A 15,224-nucleotide genomic window follows, 5' to 3' on the forward strand; every position below is an offset into this window, starting at 1 on the left:
ATGTGCTCAGATGCCTTCCCATCAAAATTTCTCACAAAACCCTGATGAAACTTCAATCGTTGACTAACAAATTTGTCTGGGGTAATAAAAGGGCTAGGGTCGCAGGTAAAGTGTTATACCCCCCATATGACTTAGGGGGATTGGGCACCCCAAACATAACGGCATATTATAAAGCCTTACTAATTGAATCACTAAAGGAATGGTGGCATCCAGGTAATTCCCATAGATGGGCTCAGATTGAAAATTTCCTGTCCCGCCAGGGCTCGGTCAGAAGAATGATGGAAGCAGAATATTTGAGCCGTTCACGGTTCTCCCCGTGTGTTCCCACCATGTCAGCCTCCCTGGAGGTCTGGCGAAATGACTTGATTCATAAGATTCAGATTCCTCTTTCAGAGATTTCCCTCAAGTCGTTGGAATCTCAAATCCCCTTTTTGAATCTGGCCAGGTGGGAGGGATCGGGCATTACAGTGCTGGCGGACCTATACTCTGATTTGGGTGTTAACCCCTTTAATGAAATAGTACGGGAACACCCCTCTTTAAAGGGCTGTTTCTATCAACACATCCAAATTAGTCATTTTCTGGCCTCTAAATTTCCTCCAAAGTCAAAGCCTCTGTTACCTACAACAAAAGCTTTGGTATTTAAAAAGATAATTAAATCCAAAGGTATCTCCTCGACATACAAATGGCTCAATAACCCCCCCGAAGAGAAAAAATCTCCTTATATGAATAAATGGGACGTGGAGTTGAGTGTCTTTACCTCACCTTCAAACTGGCACTCGGCATCAGCAAATATCCAAAAATATTCCAAGTGTATAAATCATCTGGAGCAACTGAAAAAAGTACACCTGCGATGGTATCGGTCCCCAGCCAACTTAGCACAGTTCCTCCCAAATTATTCGCCACATTGTTGGAAGGGCTGCCTCCAAAGGGGTACTCTTGGTCACTGCTGGTGGGCTTGTCCCAAGGTTTTCTCATTCTGGTTGGAGGTGTTTGGCCTGATGGGTGAGCTGACAGGCAATCGTATTAATCCGAATCCGGCTCTGGCAGTGTTAAACGTGGGTATAGAGGAGTTCTCTTGGGAATCCAGGGGTTTATTAGTTCACATTCTAGTAGCTGCCAGATATTGCATAAGTCTGCACTGGAAATCCCCAAAGACGCCTACATTAGTTGAACTATATAACCGAATTAATCTCCAATGCCAATACGAGTTCTGTCTGGCTCACTCCATCCGCGCCAAAAACAAAATACTTCAGATTTGGGACACGTGGATAAACTCTGCATATGCATCCCCTGTCAGGCATCTGTTTCCAGGGCAAACTGTTGATAATTAAAAACGGGTCAAATAGGCTCAAAGTGTGTGTTACGCAGGGAGTTCACCCATACCACATGTCAATAGTCAAGGTGTTTAACCCCTTAACGACCGCGGGCCGTAAAATTACGTCCTAAATGACATAATCTTACTGCCCGCGGTCCTCCGGCGGCAGCATGCCGCGATCGGCACACATCTCAGCTGATTTTCACAGCTGAGATGTGTGCCTGCTAGGCACGAGCAGAATCGTTATCTGCTCGTGCCGATTAACCCCTTATAATGGCGCTGTCAATACATGACAGCGCCATTATAAGCGCAATCGCGGTAAAGTTTTACTTACCGCCGAAACCGGAAGTCACGTGACGCGATCACGTGACTCCCGATAGTTGCCATGGTAGTACAGGGTCATGTGATGACTCCTGTACTACACATGAATTGGTTTCACTTTCGCTGTGCCCGGAGCACAGCAAAAGAGAAAGACAGCGTATCTGCTGTTTACAGCCTTCCAGCTGTGATCAGCAGATACTGCAGAGCGATCGGAATGCTGATCGCAATAGCCCCCTAGGGGGACTAGTAAAATAAAAAAAAAAAGTAAAAAAATAAGTTTTAAAAAATTAAAAAAAAACAAAAAAACCTAAAAGTTCAAATCACCCCCCATTCGCCCCATTAAAAATTAAAGGGTTAAAAAAATAAAAAATATACACACATTTGGTATCGCCGCGTTCAGAAACGCCCGATCTATCAAAATATAAAATCAATTAATCTGATCAGTAAACGGCGTAGCGGCAAAAAAATTCCAAACGCCAAAACGACGTTTTTTTGTCGCCACAACTTTTGCGCAAAATGCAATAAGAGGCGATCAAAACGTAGCATCTGCGCAAAAATGGTACCGTTAAAAACGTCAGCTCGAGACGCAAAAAATAAGCCGTCATTGAGCCTAAGATCCCGAAAAATGAGAACGCTACGGGTCACGGAATATGGCGTAAAATGTGCGCCACTTTTTTCGGACAAACTTCCGATTTTTTTTTAACCCCTTATATAAAAGTAAACCTATACATGTTTGGTGTCTACGAACTCGCACTGACCTGAGGCATCACACCCACACATCAGTTTTACCATATAGTGAACACAGTGAATAAAATATCTCAAAAACCATAGTGCTATCGCACTTTTTTTGCAATTTTTCAGCATTTGGAATTTTTTTGCCATTTTCTAGTACATAATATGGTAAAACTGATGGTTTCATTTAAAAGTACAGCTCGTTCCGCAAAAAATGAGCCCTCACATGACCATATTGACTGAAAAATAAAAAAGTTACGTCTCTCAGAAAAAGAATGGCGAAAAAAAAAAACGGAAAGCGAAAAATCGGCCGGTCGTGAAAGGGTTAAATCTCTGTTGTTGTTACTGCTCGGGCTACCCCAAAACGCCATCCAATTCCCTCCCTCCCCCCTCCCCCTCCCTGGTTGCTTCCTTGCAACCATCCATGGTTCTCCCCCTCTCCCCCACCTCTCTCTCCCCTCCCTTTTCTTATCTTCCTTTCTTACTCTCTGGTTCTGGTTGTTTGGATCCCTCATTTTGAGGATTAAAGAGTAAATTGGTAGGTTGACTCTATACGTATTGGGTATTGATTAACCTAAAAAAGTTGCAACTTGCATCAGACATGATTGGTGGTGGTGTGACAGGAAATGTGAATCATAATCAAAGGTGATACTACCACATGTTACAGCGTTGTTTTCTTTGTGTATTATTGCCAATGATACCTGAATTTCTCCTTTTTTGTAATGTAACTTCCTACAATAAAAATTGATTGGATTAAAAAAAAAAAAGATCTCTCATAGCAAAAATTAATGTGTGGCGCCCTGGACTAGCCAGGTCGTCACACGTACTACAACAACACACCGCACACCCCGAGATAGGCACATCAGTCACACACAAATCCTTGTTGCCTCCCTCCAGGGGCTGATGTCCACACCAGGTGGGGTGGAGCCAGGTGGTTGGCCCCACCCACCGAGGAGTTCACAGTCCTGGAGGCGGGAAAGGAAGTGAGTGCAGTTAGGGAGAGTGAAGTGGAAGGAGCGAGGTGGCAGTTGAGGAGCAATCTGACCGTGTCCGGGTACGTGGCCCGGGCACCAAGAGCAAGGTTGGCAGACGGTGGTGGCCGTCTGCAGGAGAGGCCGATCGACGCGGGACCATAGGACCGGGGACGGGCGGTGGCCCACCGGTACCGAACCGGGGAGCGAAGAGAAGCCAGCACAAACCAGTAGGGCCTACGGAACCCGACCAGGCTTGGAGTCGCCGTTAAACCGGTCAAATCCGTTAGCGACTGGAACCTCCGGGGTTTCCTAGCAGCAAAGACCTGATAGAAGGCAACCGTCCAAACCGAGAAGGGGAAATACAGCTACCGCCACAGCTAGAATTCCCAGGGCCAGAGCCTGCGGGCAAAAGGGGCTCCTCCGGCCCATATCCAAGCTGGGGAGCGGGTTACCGGTGGGAAGCCATCGGGACCGAAGATACACAACAGGTGCAGGGAAAGGCAGCCACCACCAACCGTCCGGGAGTAACCACAGCAGCTGGCTGCGGGACCCGTCCATCCAGCCGTTTGTTTTACCGGAGACTCTGTATCCATTCTTGGCTGAGTGAGTACCACCGTGCCATCTGGCACCGCGCTGCCGCCGCGACCCTGCACCTCACCAACCCTGCCTCCCCCGTCACACCTCACCAGGCCCCGGGACCACCAAATCCCCCTACCCATGGAGGGGAAAGAAACATCTTGGCTGCTCCCCGTCATCGCTCCCGGGATCCCCATCCAGAGCAGCGGTGGTGCCCCAACCTCACCACAAACCGTGGGAGGCGTCACGGACCAACTCCCCAAAAACCCCAAAACCACCCCTTTCACTCACGGGCGAGGAGCGCCGCTCGAGTCTCCGGATCCGGCCCACCGCTCGAGCCACCGAGCCGCCAGGGGCAAGCAGCAGCAGCGCCGGACCCGAGCGTTAGCAAGAGCGCAGCGGCGGCCTCCTCCCCGCCCGCGACAAATGCATATTAAATAGAGGTAAAAACCCAAAGATCAAAATAACATGCTATCAAATTCCAATAATGATCATATACATATATAGGAAGTATAAGATATATCAAAGATCTCAAATATATACTTTTTCCATGGTTTAAATGCTGACAAAGTCATTCAGGGATCATATTAACATTGTTAGGTCAATAGTAGCCAGATAGACACAATACAAAGATTCAAACTCTCAGCAGTGAGTACGGAGTTAATCAGAGGTACAAATAAAGGTACAATGACCCACCAGGATCACTCCTCCACCTTAGAGGTGCAGGGTGGTGTGTCAGTGTGTAGACCGCGGGCCCCGGGACTACACCTCCCGTACCTGTGGAGGGGATCCCACCTTGCTGCCCCGCTCCATCATCCCCGGGCGCCCCATCACCAGGCAGAAGCGGTACCACCATCCCTCACCGCAACCCACGGGTGGCGTCACAGACACAACACCTCCCTTGTAAATATCCCCCCTTTCCGACGGTTGTGAGGACAGGCGGCCGTGCGAGCCCGGGTCCGGTCATCACTTGAGCCGTAGCAGCGAACCCAGATCCGAGCAGGCCCCTGTGAAGAAGCGGCAGCGGCCCCCGCCCGCAACAACTCGAACCTGGCATCACTAACAGGATTCCTACCCCATCTGTAGATGACGTGCGCCTTGCTTTAAATTCTGTGAACTGTAAGAAAATTTTGAACTGCCGCCATCTTGCCCGCCATCTTTGGCGCCAAAACAACAGCACCATCTTCCCCGAAAAAGGCGTGAAGTTGAAGCCCCGCCCCCTGGGAACGCGGGCAGAAGCCGGTGACTCCCAAGACAGGAAGCGTAAAGGACAGTGGGTCCCGCAAGACTGCTGTCGAAAATCCAGGGGGGAGGGCAGGAAGAGCAGCATATGATCCGAGAAGATAAAGGGCAGGGACACCAGGACTTTGCCAAATACCGTTCCTGGACACAAGAGCGACAGGATGTCTCAGCGGTCCGGCAACCAGCGTGTGGAGGGTCTCGTTTCGGGGACCGCCGACTTGATTGAGGAGCAGACGGAGAAGATGTGCCAATGAATCCAGGCGGCCCAGGCTCATTTCATCCTGACAAGGTGGACGACCGAGATGAAGGGCCTGGCTGCAGCTGTCCGGGCACGCAAGATGGAGATGGCCTCGGAGGAGCGGGTAAGCAGTGACCCACGCCCCTATGTTCCAGAGGAACCGGCCGCCCCGGCTCAGGGGTCCGGCCTTCCCCCGTCCGCCACATCGCCTCCCTCGCCACCCGTGTCCGCAGCCAGTGCCCCGATCAACCCGCCACCCCAAGCTGCAGCAGCGGAACCCGTCCCATCTAAAGAGGAGGACCCGGCAATGGGGACCTCGGGCCTCGCCTGCACCACTGATCCGGCACCCGTCTTGGCCCCAAGCCAGGCCGCAACCCTGATGACATTCCATCCGGCTCCAGCAGTCCGCCCGGCCACAACAGAGATGACAACAGCTCCGGCAGTCCGCTCGGCCGCAACGGAGATGATGACGGCTCCGGCAGTCTGCCCGGCCACAACAAAGGCGGAACCCGACCGACAGTCTACCCCAGATGCAGCGCCAGCCGCTCTCAAATACCTCGTCCCGGCTGTGGAGTGCACCTGCAGAAAGGCGGAGCAGGCCACTGATCGGTGGGGCCCACGGCAGTATGAGAGGCCGGTCGTAGCCGGCGCAGAGGGCATCCGAGTGGGCCTGGCTCCTGAGCAGGAGGCGGAGCACGGAACCCGGGCCCCGCACCGGGAGCGGCAGCGGCAGCAGTAGTAGCTGACCATGGACGGCTACCCGCAAGTTAAAAGTTTAAATGTTTAAAGAATGACTGTTGAAGGACTGCACCCTTGTTAGACGTCCTCATGTTCCGTGGAGGAGGCCATCTGAACCCCAGGTGGAGGGTGGCAGGACAGTTAAAAGTTAAACAGTTTGAGATGCCCCATTTTTGTTGAACTTCTTCTTCCCTGCCTGCTAAAGATGAAGAGGCCATCAGGGGTTGGAGCCCTTGGTGGAGGATGGAGCCGGACCAGGAAAAGTAAAAGCAGCTGCACCTGCACCGCAAGCAACTGGAGAAGGGGTCTCAGGACAGTGCAGCACTGTGAGTGAAGGTGGCACTGGGGATCCATGTTGTTTGGGTGGCGGGTTGTTGTGGAGAGAAGCTGCAGCAGGAGGCTGCCTCGGCAGCGGTGTTAAAACGTTTTTGTTTCTATATACCTTCTTGTTACCTCACCACCAGGACTGCAACGCTTCTGGAGAGGTTGGTTGGAGAAGGGCCTGCGGAGGAGTCGGCCGAGGCCCAGTCACTAACGAAACCGGTGGCTACCCTCCAGGCCAAGGGTTCCCGGACTATGGAACATTTGGGGTGGACTGGCGGGTGAGGGACTTTTACCCAAACATTGCGAACGTCCCCAGGAACCCGGGACGGTGTGCACTTGGGATTAGCGGTGGCACTGAGGGTGGGTTCAGGTGTTTTGGGTAGTGGGTGAAAATGGGAAAAGTAGATGCATGTTTTTGTTTATTGCAACGTTCAAGTAATGTGCCTCCCGTAAGGGATGAACGTTTTTATAATGTTTTATATATACACTTGTAATTCTTTTCCTATTTTCAGTTGCTGAAAAAATAAACGTCAGTGGTCGGACAGCCCGTGGACCGGCTGTATTCAACCAAAGGGGAGTGTCACGCCCTGGCAAAACCAGGTAGTCACAAAAGAGTACATCCTCCTTGTTACCACCAAAACCCCACACTTAAGCGGGCTTTACACACAGCGACATCGCTAACGATGTCGCTGGTGAAAGCACCCGTCCCCGTCGGTTGTGCGTCACGGGCAAATCGCTGCCCGTGGAGCACAACATCGCTAGGAACAGTCACACATACTTACCTGCCTAGCGACGTAGCTGTGGCCGGCGAACCGCCTCCTTTCTAAGGGGGTGGTTCATTCGGCGTCACAGCGACGTCACTAAGCGGCCGCCCAATAGAAGCGGAGGGGCGGAGATGAGCGGGCCGAACATCCCGCCCACCTCCTTCCCTCCTCATTGCGGGCGGCCGCAGATAAGGTGTTGTTCCTTGTTCCTGCGGTGTCACACATAGCGATGTGAACGACGAACAACCTGCATCCTGCAGCAGCAACGATAATCGGGATAGGAACGACTGTACAACGATCAACGATTTGGTAAGTAATTTTGATCGTTAACAGGTCGTTCCTGCGTTTCACACGCAACGACATCGCTAACGAGGCCGGATGTGCGTAACGAATTCCGTGACTCCCAACGACATCTCGTTAGCGATGTCGTTGCGTGTAAAGCCAGCTTTAGGCAAACACACAGCCATTAAACCCTAGCCACCCCCTCCTGACAATAAGGACACACCAGTGGGTGGGATCAGGTGGTTGAGAACGCCCACCTAGGGGGCCTGAGGTGTCAGAGGCGGGAACACAACAGTTCAAGTTGAAGTCTGAGTGAGACAAGAGTGGACAGTTGAAGCTGACAGTGGTAGTGGAGTGGAAGTCAAGTGCAGACTGTGCAGTGTAGTCAGGGGTAGGAGCCCTTGGACTACCCGGCTAGGTAGCAGACGGTGAACAGGGCCACAGGCGACGGAGATCCGGTCGCGGGAAACCTTAAGTGGATCGGGGCAGGGTTGTAGCCCGCCGGTGCCGACAGCGGGAATCCGGTCCGGAGGCCGTGCACAGTCGGGGTGCCTGAACCCTAGGGCGAGGAAGGTTCCAAGACCCTCTCCAATTAACCAGCCGGGGACAAGGTTCCAGACTTTGTCCCATTAACTGCCCAGATACAGCGAAACGGAAGCCCAACACGGGGGATAGGGTGTCCGCCAGAACCCACTGAGATCCCAAGGGTCAGCTTTCGCTGGCCACAGCTCCCAACACACACAAAACCGGAGTGGACTTTTCCATTACAAGTGAAGTCGTCCAATAGGAAAGACAAACACAAAGTGCAGGAAGAAGGGAAACCTTTTCACTAACCTGGGTGCGAGACCCGAATGCACCCTCCAAATGCAGCCGGCCACTGACAACTTGGTTTACTACTGGACTTGTGTGAAATTACTGAACTGCGAGTACACCATTGTCCCCCGGTCCAGCAGCCATCACTCCCGTGTTCCGACCGCGGGCCCCGGGACTACACCTCCCCTACCCGTGGAGGGGATCCCACCTTTCTGCCCCGCTCCATCAGCCCCGGGCGCCACATCACCAGGCAGCGGCGGTGCCACCATCCCTCACTGCAACCCACAGGTGGCGTCACAGACACAACACCTCCCTTGTAAATATCCCCCCTTTCCGATGCTTGTGAGGACAGGCGGCTGCTCGAGCCCGGGTCCGGTCACCACTCGAGCCGTAGCAGCGAACCCGGATCCAAGAAGGCCCCCGAGAAGGAGCGTCAGTGGCCCCCGCCTGCAACATTGTCGCCATCTTTAATTCTGAAAAACTGGCTGCGCCATCACTGTGCCCAAAAGAGAGCGAAACTGCAAAAGCGCGCAAATAGAAGCACCGCCCACGAGTCCTGAGAGTGTGGGCGGAAGTCGGCAGTAACCGGACCCGGAAGCTCCCAGTGTGCCCCAGTCCCCGCGAGAGTGGTGAGAAATGACCGAGTGGGAACAAAGGATGCAGGCACCGGACGACGGGAACGCTGCGGGGCCTTCCAAGGCTGTGCAAGGCAATGACAACGAGGTGGGACCTGCTCCGGTAGAACAAGAACAACAACAACAGAAAAGTGACTACAGCTCTGGAGGTGACTGGAGCATAAGAAAGGATGTAACAGCAGAATAGTGACTACAGCTCTGGAGGTAACTGGAGGATAAGATCTGATGTAGCAGCAGAAAAGTGATTGCAGCTCTGTAAGTGGCTCAGCAGAATAGTGACTGCAGCTTTGGAGGTAACAGAAGGCTAAGGCATGATGTAACATCAGAATAGTGACTGCAGCTCTAGAGGTGACTGGAGGATAACACCCAATGTAACAGTAGAATAGTAACTGCAACTTTAAAGGTGACTGGAGGATGAGACATGATGTAACGGTAGAATAGTGACTGCAGCTCTAGAGGTGACTGGAGGATAAGACATGATGGAACATAAGAATAGTGACTGCAGCTCTGGAGGTGACTAGAGGATAGGTCATAACATAAATGTAGAATAGTGTCTGCAGCTCTGGAAGTGATTAGAGGTTAAGACAAAATGTAAGCGTAGAATAGTAACTATAGCTCTTGAGGTGACTGGAGGTTTATACTTTATTTAACAGCAGAATAGTGACTAAAGCTCTGAAGGACACTGGAAGATAAGTCATGACATAACTGGAGAGTAGTGCCTGCAGCTCTGGAAGTGACTAAAGATAAGATATGATTCAACAGCAGAATAGTGACTACAGCTCTGGAGGTAACAGAAAGCTAACACATGATGTAACATCAGAACAGTGACTGCAGCTTTGGAGGTGACTGGAGGATAAGACACAATGTAACAGTAGAATAGTGACGGCAGCTTTAAAGGTGACTGGAGGATGAGACATGATATTACGGTAGAATAGTGACTGCAGCTCTGAAGGTGACAGGAGGATAAGACACAATGTAACAGCAGAATAATGACTGCAGCTATGGAAGTGACTGGAGGATAAAAGACGATTTAACAGCAGAATAGTGACTGCAGCTCTGGAGGTGACTGGAGGATAAGAAAAGATGTAACAGCACAACATTGACTGCAGCTTTGGAGGTGACAGAAGGCTAAGAAATGATGTAATACCAGAATAGTGACTGCAGCTCTGGAGGTGACTGGGGGATAAGTCATAAAATAGTGTCTGCAGCTCTAAAAGTGACTGGAGGATAAAACACGATGTCAAAGCAGAATAGTCAGTGCAGTTCTGGAAGTGACTGGAGGATAAGACACAATGTAACAGTAGAATAGTGACTGCAGCTGTGGAGGTGACTGGAGATTAATAATTTATGTAACAGTAGAAAAGTGTCTGCAGCTCTGGAAGTCACTGGAGGATAAGACACGAAGTAACAGCAGAATAGTGACTGCAGCTTTGGAGGTGACTGGAGGATAAGACACGATGTAACAGCTGAATAGTGACTGCAGCTCTGGAGGTGACTTGAGGGTAAGACAAGATGTAACAGCAGAAAAGTGACTGCAGCTCTGAAGGTGACTTCAGCATAAGACACAATGTAAGAGCACAATAGTAACTGAATCTCTGGAGAAGACTGGAGGATAATATAAGAAGTAACAGCAGACTAGTGAGTACAGCTCTGGAGGTGACTGGAGGATAAGTCATAACATAACTGTAGAATACTGTCTGCAGCTGTGGAGGTGACTGGAGAATAAGATATGAAGTAGCAGCAGAATAGTGATTGCAGCTCTGGAGGTGACTGTAGGATAAAGTATGATATAACAGCAAAATAGCGACTACATCTCTGGAGGTGACTGGAGGATAAGTCATAACATAAGTAAGTGTAGAATAGTGTCTGTACCTCTGGAGGATACGATGAGATGTAATAGCAGAATAGTATCTGCAACTCTGGAGGTGACTGGAGGATAAGATCTGATGTATTAGCAGAATAGTAACTGCAGCTCTGGAGGTAAATGGAGGATAAGACAAGATATTACAGAAGAATAGTGTCAGCAGCTTTAGAGGTGACTGAAGGATGAGACAGAATGTAACAGCAGAATAGTAAATGCAGCTCTGGAGGTTCAAGCTTTATGTAATAGTTGAATAGTGACTGCATTTCTGGAGGTGACTGGATGATAAGACACAATGTAACAGTAGAGTAGTGACTGCAGCTGTGGAGGTGACTGGAGATGAATATGTTATGCAACAGGAGAAAAGTGACTGCAGCTATGGAGGTCACTGGAGGATAAGAGATGAAGTAACAGCAGAATAGTGACTGCAGGTCTGGAGGTGACTGGAGGATAAGATGTGATATAACAGCAAAATAGTGACTACAGCTGTGGAGGTGACTGGAGGATAAGATCTGATGTATTAGCAGAATAGTAACTGCAGCTCTGGAGGTAAATGGAGGATAAGACAAGATATTACAGAAGAATAGTGTCAGCAGCTTTAGAGGTGACTGAAGGATGAGACAGAATGTAACAGCAGAATAGTAAATGCAGCTCTGGAGGTTCAAGCTTTATGTAATAGTTGAATAGTGACTGCATTTCTGGAGGTGACTGGATGATAAGACACAATGTAACAGTAGAGTAGTGACTGCAGCTGTGGAGGTGACTGGAGATGAATATGTTATGCAACAGGAGAAAAGTGACTGCAGCTATGGAGGTCACTGGAGGATAAGAGATGAAGTAACAGCAGAATAGTGACTGCAGGTCTGGAGGTGACTGGAGGATAAGATGTGATATAACAGCAAAATAGTGACTACAGCTGTGGAGGTGACTGGAGGATAAGTCATAAGTTAACTGTAGAATAGTGTCTGTGGCACTGGAGGATAAAATCTGACGTAATAACAGAATAGTGTCTGCAGCTCTGGAGATGACTGGAGGATAAAACACGATGTAACAGCAGAATAGTGACTGCAGCCCTGGAGGTAACAGAAGGCTAAAGGGTGCTTTACACGCTGCGATATCGGTAATGATATATCGTCGGGGTCACGTCGTTAGTGACGAACATCCTGCGCCGTTAGCGACATCGCAGCGTGTGACACCAAGGAGCAACGATCAACGAGCACAAAAACGTGAAAAATCGTTGCTCGTTGACACGTCGTTTCCTTAATATTGTTGCTGCTGCAGGTATGATGTTGTTCGTCGCTCCTGCGGCAGCACACATCGCTATGTGTGACACCGCAGGAACGACGAACATCTCCTTACCTGCCTCCACCGGCAATGAGGAAGGAAGGTAATGGGCGGCATTTTCCGGCCGCTCATCTCCGCCCTTCCTCTGCTATTGGGCGGCCGCTTAGTAACGACGCAGTAATGTCGCTATGACGCCGAACGCACCTCCCCCTTGAAGGAGGGATTGTTTGGCGGTCACAGCGACGTCGCTGACAAGGTATGTGCGTGTGACGCTGCCATAGCGATGATGTTCGCTATGGCAGCGAACACTAAATGTCGCACGTACAACGGGGGCGGGTGCTATCGCTAGCGATGTCGCAGCGTGTAAAGCACCCTTTAGACATGATGTAACATGAGAACAGTGACTGCAGCTCTGGAGGTGACTGGAGGATAAGACACAATGTAACAGTAGGATAGTGACCGCAGCTTTAAAGGTGACTGGCGGATGAGACAGGATGTAACGGTAGACGCAGCTCTGGAGGTGACTTGAACATAAGACAAGATGTAACAGCACAATGGTGACTGAAGCGCTGGAGATATTTAGCTATTGAATTAATCTATGCAACAGAGCCCCAACACCTCGTCACGGTATTTTCTTACGTTGGGGTCCCTAGCTAATGTGTGTCCTCACTTGCAGTTAAAAAACTTACCGTGTATGGGAAGTATCAGCAGAATAGAGAGTGCAGCTCTGGAAGTGACTGGAGGATAAGACACGATGTAACAGCAGAATAGTGACTGCTCCTCTGGAGGGGACTGGAAAAAAAGATATGATGTAGCAGCAGAAAAGTGATTGCAGCTCTGGAGGTGACTGGAGCATAACACAAGATGTAACAGCAGACTAGTGACTACAGCTCTGGAGGTGACTGGAGCATGAGACAGGATGTAACAGCAGAATAGTGACTACAGCTCTGGAGGTGACTGGAGCATAAGTCATAATATAATTGTAGAAGAGTGTCTGTAGCTCTGGAGGTGACTGGATGATAAGATCTGATGCAATAGCATAATTGTGACTGCAGCTCTGGAGGTGACTGGAGGATAAAATATATCATAACAGTAGAATAGTGACTACAGCAGCTGTGGAGGTGACTGGGGGTTAATACTTTATGTAACTGTAGAAACGTGACTGCAGCTCTGGAGATGACTAGAGGATTAGACATAATGGAACAGCAGAATTTAGAGGTGACTGAAGGATAAGACAGGATGTCACAGCAGAATAGTGACTACAGCTCTGGAGGTGACTAGAGGTTCATGTTTTACGTAATAGTAGAATAGTCACTGCAGCTCTGAAGCTGACTGGAGGATAAAATATAACATAACAGCAGAATAGTGGCTGCAGGTCTGGAGGTGACTGGAGGATAAGACGTAATGTAACAGCAGAATAGTGACTACAGCTCTGGAGTTGACTGGAGGATAAGTCATGTGTCTGCAGCTCTGAAAGTTACTGAAGGATAAGATCTGATTCAACAGCAGAATAGTGACTGAAGCTCTAGAGGTTAGTTGAGGGTAGGGTAATACAAGATGTAACAGCAGTGACTGAAACTCTGCAGATGACTGCAGGAAAAGACATTACAAAAAAGCAGAATAGTGTTTGCAGCTCTGGAGGTGACAGGAGGATTATAGACAATGTAACAGCAGAATAGTGAGTGCAACTCTGGAGGTGACTGAAGGAGAACATATGATTTAACAGCAGAATAGTGTCCGCAGCTTTAGAGGTGACTGGAGGATGAGACATGATGTAACAGCAAAATAGTGACCACAGCTCTGGAGGTAACAAAAGAATAATACACAATGTTACATCAGAATAGGGACTGCAGCTCTGCAGGTGACTGGAGGATAAAATTTAACATAACAGTAGAATAGTGACTGCAGGTCTGGAAGTGACTGGAGGATGAGGCTATGTCAGCACGCTGCGTTCCTGGTTTGACAAAAAAATGCACCCTCTGGCAGGCTTTGACAACTGTAAACACTGCGTTTCACAAAATTAACGCATGCGTTTTTGATGCGTTTTTGTCAGTGCGTTTTTTAAAGAAGTGAAATATGATAGGATAGGATAATTTATAGCTAGCTAGCATAGATAGATAGAAAAAATAGATAGATAGTTAGAAAGAACATATAGAATAGATAGAAAGAACAGGTTGAATAGATAGCAAGAAATAACAGAAAAGCTTGATAGAGGGATAGCTAGCTTAGCCAGCTGTTTTTTTAATTTTTTGGGAAAATAAAATGACGTGGGGTTCCATCCATTTTTCTAAAACCAGCCAAGGTGCAGCAGACAACTGGGAGCTAATATTATTAGGGTGGGAAGGGCCATCGTTACGTGGCCCCTTCCAGTCTAAAAATAGGAGCCCACAGCCACCCCAGAAGTGGCGCTTCCATAAGGTGTGCCAATTCTGGCGCTGGACCTGACTCTTCCCGTTGCCCTGGTGCGGTGGCAATCGGGGCAAGAAGGAGTTAATGGCAGCCCACAGAGGCCACTAAGTCCTAGATTAGTGATAGCAGTCATCAATGAGACCCCGTCCCCATCACTAATCTGTAAGTGAAAGTAAAGTTAACAAGCATGGTGGAGGAGTTGGTTTGCTCCTGTCCGACCAATGCTACTTTGCACCAATTCCACTGCCACCCACTGTTACTCTCCCCTCTTTCGAGGTGCACTTTGTTCGCATCATCCCCCTCCAACCTTCAACTGGCTGTCATTTACCGCCCTCCAGGGCCAGCCACCGCCTTTTTGGACCATTTCACCACCTGGCTACTACATTTCCTTTCCACCAATATCCACACCATCATTATGGGTGACTTTAACATCCCCATTGACACTTCCCACTCATCTGTCTCTAAACTTCTAACACTTACTTCCTCCTTCGGCCTCACCCAACGTTCCTCTGCAGCTACTCACAAAGATGGCCACACACTCGACCTAATCTTCACTCGCCTCTGTTCCCTATCTAACCTCTCTAAGGGGTACTTTACACGCTGCGACATCGCTGCCGATATATCGTCGGGTCCCATCGTTAGTGACGCACATCCGGCGCCGGTAGCGATATCGCAGCATGTAAAACAAATGAGCGACGATCAACGAATGCAAAAAG

The sequence above is a fragment of the Anomaloglossus baeobatrachus genome, unplaced genomic scaffold (assembly GCF_048569485.1).
Source record: "Anomaloglossus baeobatrachus isolate aAnoBae1 unplaced genomic scaffold, aAnoBae1.hap1 Scaffold_274, whole genome shotgun sequence".
In the NCBI taxonomy this organism is placed as follows: domain Eukaryota; kingdom Metazoa; phylum Chordata; class Amphibia; order Anura; family Aromobatidae; genus Anomaloglossus; species Anomaloglossus baeobatrachus.